The sequence below is a fragment of the Ursus maritimus genome, unplaced genomic scaffold (assembly GCF_017311325.1).
Source record: "Ursus maritimus isolate PB19 unplaced genomic scaffold, ASM1731132v1 scaffold_2, whole genome shotgun sequence".
Lineage (NCBI taxonomy): Eukaryota > Metazoa > Chordata > Mammalia > Carnivora > Ursidae > Ursus > Ursus maritimus.
The window spans coordinates 56,620,793-56,629,457 of record NW_024424452.1 but is presented as its reverse complement, the minus strand read 5'-3'; the positions used below and the strand labels follow the sequence as shown (position 1 = coordinate 56,629,457).

General features: G+C 31.6%; 1 pseudogene; it reads left to right on the top strand.

The window, feature by feature from the left end:
- The first annotated feature begins 4,030 nt into the window (after positions 1 to 4,030).
- LOC121104130 lies at positions 4,031 to 4,127 on the top strand (annotated as a pseudogene).
- The last annotated feature ends 4,538 nt before the right edge of the window (positions 4,128 to 8,665 follow it).

Below are 8,665 nucleotides of genomic sequence, written 5' to 3'. Positions count from 1 at the left end.
TTTAAATTTTCTTCAGAGACAGACCAGGGGGAATAAAATGGTCCAGTAAAACTCCCTTAAATACATGTTATTGGCAGAACTCAATTAAACCATTAATGGTATTTAAAAGTGAAAGAGTCCTTACCTATGGAATATTTTTTTATAGAATGTATCTATTTGGTAGCCAGGTGATGAGTACTAAGGAGGGCACGTGCTGTGATGAGCATTGGGTGTTATATGCAACGAATGAATCGTTGAACACTACCTCAAAAACTAATGTTGTGCTATATGTTGGCTAATTGAACATAATAAAAAGTTAATTGATTAATTAAAACAGCAAAAAGAGAAATTAAAAAATGTATCTCTCTAGAACTTTTATGGTAAACAATCTGGAATGAATAGATTTATTTGTTGGCTCTTTGCAAAATATTAAATAGTGCAATTATTCGAGTATAAAATGGAAGAGGTTTCTTAAATGAAATAGTTTCCTTTTGTGTAAAGTATCATTTGTTAACCTCACATGTAAATGCTAGTCCACATCTCAGACTAATGTGGCAAGAAAGAAATGGGCAGGCTGAGTTGGCTGTTACTGCTGATTTCGATTTTACCTCTACTTCACAACCGCTCATGTCCTCAAAAGTATTAGTAATACATGATGTTGGGTAAAAGTTCTGCTTCTTATAAATCTGATTTATCTCAGATCTAAAGCAGATTATTAGTTTTTAAAATTCAGAATATCTAAAACTAATAAATTTGAGAAAACTATATATATTACAACTCATAATGAAAGAGATTACTCATTAAATGCAAGAGCTCTTTGTCCACAGTACTTGAGTTTCAACTCAGCACTTCCACTCAGAAATTCTATGACCTTGAGCAACATGAGAAAAAACAAAATGCAATAGTATTTGGGGTCCCCACTGAGTGTTTTAAGAGAAAGAATCTAATGTTAAGAATTGTTTTCAAGGGGCACCTAGGTGGCACAGCGGTTAAGTGTCTGCCTTCGGCTCAGGGTGTGATTCCGGCGTTATGGGATCGAGCCCCACATCAGGCTCCTCTGCTATGAGCCTGCTTCTTCCTCTCCCACTCCCCCTGCTTGTGTTCCCTCTCTCGCTGGCTGTCTCTATCTCTGTCAAATAAATAAATAAAATCTTAAAAAAAAAAAAAAAGAAGCTCTTATGGTTGGCTTCCCTCTCTCTTTAAAAAAAAAAAAAAAGAATTGTTTTCAAGTTTTGGAAAACTGAAAGAAATATTGAATATTGAACATTGAAGTAACATGGAAATAGTAACTCCTAGAAAGAATCATGACCAAACTAGGAGAAAAATGAAGCATGAGTTGGAGTTATAAGAACATAGACATTTGGAGATGGGCCCTGTGGGTCAAAAACCTAGACCGTTGAGGATATGTTTCTGATGTTGGCAGTTCTAAAGAGTAAGAATAGGTCTCTTTCTGGGAGTAATAAGCAAAGCTAGATAGTAAATCAACTTTCTCTCCTAATGTGGAGTATTGCTAAGGCAACATTTAGTAGAACTCTGAGAAAACAGGAAGAAACATATCCCTTCCTATTCCCGCCTGCCTTCTAATTTCCCTAAAGTGCCCCATACGGCAAAATTTCATAGAAAACCAGCCCTTAAAGTTTTAAAAAGCTTGCATTGCCTAGCCCTGGAGTCACAGAGTGTAGAAGGGTGAATTCGGTGTTTATATGCAATAATAGTCTAGTATTGGCACAAATTTCTCTCTCAAAATATTGTTATGATGAAGAAATGAGTTTAATGCGAAATCTGGCTCGCATTAAACACTTAATAATTGCTTTCATTTACTAAGTTATATAGTGAACAATTTATTCAAAGGAAAATTAAACTAGGCAAGAAATCCCAATCAAGAAAAAAAAGAAAATTAGCATAATAAAATCAGTTATCCTATTTCTTCTTGACAACTGAATCTGTAGTACTTTGAACAATGTCTGGCATTCAACGGGTTTTCAAAAATATGTGTTGAGTAAATTTTTAAAAATATCACACACATTAGTTATCTATTGCTATGTAACAAAGTATTCTAAACTTAATGTTTAAAATAATATTTTTTTTCTTCCATAATCTCTGTAGGAGAGGAATCAAAGAATTATTTTATTTAAGTGGTTCTGGATCAAAATCTCTACATCGGTTTGTTAGCTGGACATGCAGGCACCTGAAAGATTGGGGGTAAATCCTCTTTCAGACTCAAATAGCTATTGGAAGTCTCCAAAAGATCTGTTTCAAAGTTCACTCATATCGTTGCTAGAAGGCGGGTTGGAGCTTATTCAATGCAGTTGAAAGCTTATGTCCACAGAGAAATCTGCTCTCAGATGTTTATAGCAGCTTTATTCATAATTGCCAAATTAGAAGCAACCAAGATGTCGTCAGTACATGAATAGATAATAAAGGGTGGTACGTCCAGACAATAGAATACTATTCAGCACAAAAAGAAATGAGCTTTCAGTCCATGAAAAGTCATGAAAGAACCCTGACTGCCCATTACAAAGTGAAAGTTATCAATCTGAAACATCTACATACTGTATGATTCCAACTACATGACATATTGGAAAAGGCAAAACTGTGGAGACAGTAAAAATACTAGGGGTTGCCACCAGGGGTAGTGGAGCGATGAATAGGTAGAGCACAAAGAATATTTGGTAGAGTAAAAATATTCTGTATGGCACTGTAATGATGGATACATATCATTATATATTTATCAATAAATAATTTAACATTTCATGGAATGTTAAAACCAAAAGTGAACTATAATGTAAACTTTGGACTTTGAGTGATTATGGTGTGTCAATTTAGGTTCATCAGCTGTAAAAAATGCACCACTCTGGTGGGGAATGTTAATAATGGAGAAGGCAAGGTATGTGTGAAGTCAGGAGGTATTTGGGAAATCCCTGTAACTACACCTCAATTTTGCTATGGACCTGAATTTTCCAAAAAATTATCTTAATAAAAAAGAATAAATAAATTTGCTCTAAAAACATTTCTATATATATCTTTCTCTAAAAATACATATGTAAAAATAATTTTACCTGATGTATATTTATGCATTTAATTAATTTATTATCCTTACCTGTTTTTCAGTGTGTAAAATGTTCAGCCCATATATTTTCATAGGTACTCATTTTTTCCTTCATTCATGAAGGCAGTGGTTGCGGTATCAACAACAAAAAAGTCATAGTCATAATACAACCTACCTTTAAGATATGGATTAAAAGATGCATATTGTTAAAGTCACACACTTTTTATAGAAGTTCCATAAATATAAAAACAGCATCAGTATAGGTACAATGGATCATTTTTCTAGCTTTAAAAAATAGTTGTTGGAGATTTAATTTAGTGTTCTATTTGAGGTTCTCTTATCAGTCCATTCTTATAACCAATCTTTATTAAAAAGATACTCCAAACAAGCCTAAATAGACATTGTACTACCTTATAATCACTAGAGAAAACATTTGAAATCTACAATATTACTGTATAATTTAAGGTGTCTCATAAAAACACAATTACTTGTATCTCTTGCTGTCATTGAAAACTCAGTGGTTGTTGATTAAAATTGAATAACATATTTAATTTATAGTTAGTTTTATATAGCCAATGTAGTGTTCTGAATTTTGCCACAAAGGGGTAAGGTGGGTTCCTAACATAGATAAGCAATTCAATTCAATTGTCCCATCTGCACAATTTATTTGCTCATTTCACTTCAAAGTTACATATAACTATAGACAACTGTTAAAATTAATTTAAGTTCATGTTAAGATCACTTGAATATTTCATATATATTCATCCAAAATATACATATGAGGTATCTTGCCAGATCACTTTGCTTCAAAGCACAGTAAATTTTCATAATTGCAAAGTAATTGAGTAATTGGAAGACAGATTAGAATTATATTTTGTAGAGAAAGCATTAATATCATACATATGCATATTCTGCAGTTTTAGTAAAAATTACTTTTTAAAATATCTGAGCTGAAATATTAACATGTGAGTTAAACTACACATGTCAAAATAACACATTTATGTGCTCCCTATGGCAGCACATATACTAAAATTGGAGAAGATTAGCATGGCCCCTGCACAAGGATGACATGCAAATTCATGAAGCATGCCATATTACGTGCAGTTCCCTGGTGAACCCTTTGCAGATTAACTCGGAAAAAGAGATATGATTGATTGAAAGTACAATGTGAGACACTGAATCATGAGATTGTGATATTTAACTAGAAAAATATTCTTGTAAAGCCAACTATGACATGTGTATGGAGCTTAATTACACCTAAAAAAATAATACAACATTCACATTTTTAGGAAGCATAAATAGAATATTTATATATAAGTTGGGAAATATTATACAACACTTGATTTTTTTCCCCTTAAATCTTGAAATGTGTCCTTGACCAATTTGGATAAATGTGTTCTCTGAAGTTTTCAAATTAAATTTGCACTGTCTAAACATCTTGTTTGGTTTTACTAGAGAGAAATTCTATGCTTGTGTTAGGGAAAGCTCATAGTTGTGCTTCCCAACTCATTGTTCAGTAAATACATTGATTTGTCAAATGTGGTATCATGATTTTTTTTAAAAAATGAATGAAAAATTCACTATTGCAAAAGTACAATATTTGGTTAGAAATAAATGAATGCCAATGTTTTCTTTCTACCTTGTGTTCAAGATGTGGTTGACTGAATTATTGATCCTGATTTTTCACTCCACAGTAGGTATTATACATCTACAAACTTGCCATGGCTTCATGATGGCAGATTGCATTTCATCATCTCTCGATTTGGGGCTCGACCAGATTGTTTGTTTTGGTCAATTTAATGTTGATGGGTGTGAAAGAAACAGAGGCTCCAAGTGCACTCATGTGTTTGGATTGCATTCTTGAACTCTTCCATTATGAGAAGATTGTCTTTTCAGTCTTATCTAAATATTTTTCTCTTATTAATGTAATGAATATATCTTCCAATATTACATTTAAAAACCTTCATATTTATTATTTCATGTTTAGTTATTCAACTCGGAATTTAGTTTTTGTTTGGAGATAAAGTAAAAAACAAAAAAACTTGTTTTATTTTCCTTTTTTAATGTGGTTACACTGATATACCAGTATCACTTATTGAAAAGTATCCTGTCCATATATCTTTACAATGCCAATTCATCTTCATGTCATCGCTACTATGTCATTGGGTCTGTTTCTGGATTCTGTATTCTGTTTCATTAATGCATATTCTATCCATACTGCACTGGTTATCCTTTTCCCCTTGAATTACCTTGGCACTTTTGTCAAAAATCATACTCCAACATGAAACATACTAAAAAATAGATCCTTTTTTTTTAATCTTCAAGTGACCCTTAACTATTCTTAGCTTTATTGCCTAATATATTTTAAAATCAGTTTCTCAATCCCAGAAAAATACTCCTTTGAAATCCTTTTCCAAAATAGCTGTACCAATTTATATCTTCATCAGCGATGCATGAGTTTCTGATACTCCACATCCTCAATAAAATATGCCCATCTGTCTATGTGCAGTAGGATAATAATGAAAAAAGTGGTGAGAATGACCATCAAGGCTTGTTTCTGATTTTGCACTTTTAATATGAATGTACTGATATTTTTAAAAAGGTACCTTGTATCCACAAATGTGCCCTATGTTCTATTTCTAGTTTTGTCAAATGTTGTCAAGGTTTCATTAGTTGCTATCATTAATTGTATTAATTACTTTTTGTTTATCTATCAGGATGAGCATTTGTTTTTAATCTGTATATATAGGAGATATAAGCTGCTTTTTAAGCCTTTACACATATTTATATTCTAGGATATACCCAAGTTCGTCATGATTTGGCTCTGTCTGTTGTATATTACTGGACTTGATTTGTTAATATTTTACTTTATATCTACCAATTTACATATATATTCTTCTATTCTTGAATATTTGGGTTTGTAGTTGCCTTTCCTTGTAATATTTTTGTCTGACTTTGATATCAAGATTCTATTAGTCTCATAAAATAAATTACGATGCGTTGTTTCTCTCTAGGTACAGTTACTTTTCTTCCAATTCTAATAGTATATTGTGTAGAATTAAGGAATTATAATGAGTAACAGTGGTATCTATTTGCTAGAGAATTAGCACATTAGGAAAATAGAATGTATAGGCAGGCCAATTTTATCATTTTAGTATATCTGTAATAGCCCATAAAGGTAGAATTGAGCTCAGGAATCTTTACATATTTTATATCATTTAAGAGGTCAGTATCACTAGACAACTAATCACAATGATAATAACAAAATATGTTGGAGATGAAATTTAACTTCTCAGATCTATACAATTTTTTGTTCACTTAAAAAATAAGAATTATTCACTGAGTTTCTTATTCACTGTTGTTGTGTTTGTGGGTACTTTTATTTACATGTACAAATAATACAGATATATTGTAATTCTTTGTTTAAAAGTAAATCTTTAATCTGATAGACTATCACAGTTAAAATAAACACTATTATGATTGTTTAATTTCTAGAATGTGACAACAGACAAGACTGAATTATGAGACATAAAAGAAAGCAACTGATTGTGCTAGCTAGTATTTGGCATTTAATTATTTGAAATATTTTTAATGATTTTATTGTTAAAAAGAATAACTAATTTGAGTTAATAGGCATCATTTGAATTAACTTGGAAAAAGGAATGGGATAGTGTTCAGATGAAATGTAAAGTTCACTATTGTGTAATATCTAAATGTATTTATACAATCGAAGTCATACTCTCAAAACAATTGAAATATACATGTGTTTTTGATTATAGATAAATCTGTTGTGACTCTATTTCTGCAAATCCTACACAGTTAAACAATCTGGCAAATTAGCACAGCTACATGATGATAAGCAATTGCTTCATATGAATTTTACCCTGTCAAATGACTGTTCGAGTTAATTTATTAAATTAGTCATTGTTTTGATTCCATATACACAAAGATATCATTCAGTTAATCAAAGTAAGCATTTGAGATATTTCCTTTCTCTTTAAACTCTAATTTTCAACTTCATTACATTTGAAACAAAGATAATTATTACAATTTGGAAACCAACTTGTGTATGTAATATACATACATTTGAATACAATGATACATTAGAAGTTTATTTGCATGTATAATAATTCAGAATGTGTTGATTTTAATTCCTTCTAAAAAATTATCATATCTCTTCCCCTGGAATATTTTATGCAGTGAAAATTTCCAGTCAAGATAACAAAGATGATCCGGGTGAAAAGAATGATATTTTGTGGAGAAACTTATTATTAAGAAATTTTTTTCTGGAAAGACAACAGGATATAGATGATTTTATGCCATATAAAGGAAACAACAGACCTAGATATACTTCTTTATACTGTGGAGGCAGGAATTATTTCCAAGAATATCTGTGTGCCAGGCAAATTAAAGGAGTGGAAATAAACCAGGAAAGAGAAGAGGGCAATACATTTGTATATTGTGACAGAGCAGCCATTTAAGTTGAGGAGAGAAGTAGGGGATTGCCTGCAGTTAGGAGTTTGTCTTTGAAAAGACTGGCACCATTCTGATAAAAACAGTCAGAGATTATTAACAGGCTTGAAACATCGTAGGTGCTAGAATGAATAAATGGATTCTTACCTAGGAAATTAGCCTAAAAAATGCTTTAAAAGAATTATGGGAACAAATCAGGTAAATCATATAAAGAGTACTATTGCTGGACCTAAGTGAGTAGTTGATTGCAATAGTCTACATATTTAGACATGTAAAACTGAATTGCCTTAGAGGCTGAAGGAGTAGATATGAATATATAGATCTACAAATGTTTTAGGGAAAACAATGATGTCAGAGTTGGTAGGTACACTGTGCAGGGACTGATAATTACCTTTAGAAAATAGTCTTAAGGAAAATATTTTAAGGAGACAATTATAGTTTGTTTTGTTATCTGTATGAATTTTAGAGCCATATATTTTCAGATAAAGGGCTAGCACAAAAATGCTGATCTTTGTTTAAATATAGCTTTCACCATAAACCAGAAATGTGTTCTTTTGTTGAAGATATGAGTTATAAGTTACTGTTCAGCTCTAAGAAAAAAGATTCCAACTTGGGACGGTTAGTCCCAGAACAGTGTTAGTGGTATTAACAAGCATAGGTACATTCCTTACCACGAAACAAGAAGCATGAAGCTGTAAGACAGATAAAATAGTTCAGACAACATACATCATTAGTGTTATTTGTTGTCATAAATAACAAGAAAAGTTCCACAATGAAATAGAATTGATTTAAATGATACCTGTGATGCCAGTAACTACGCATAGTTACACGGTATTTATTACCTGTAGATTGTTTTTTTTTTCAGCATGAAACTTTAGCATATCAACATAAATCATAATGTGAGAGCTTTAATTTAGTTTCAGAATTAATAAAGTGTTTCGAATATGCTTTCTTGTTGCAAAAGACAAACAGCAATTAAAATTCCACATTGATGCTCAGAGTGATACACCGGCCAAGTAGAGTTGTACCCTGTTGGCACAAGCTGTATGATATGATTTTGTTCTTTACTCTGTCTGAACTCTAAGCCTTGCTTTTATTACCACAGTGATGGCTATACTCCAGTTACTAGGAAGCAAATCGATTCTGCATTATAATTGCATAAAT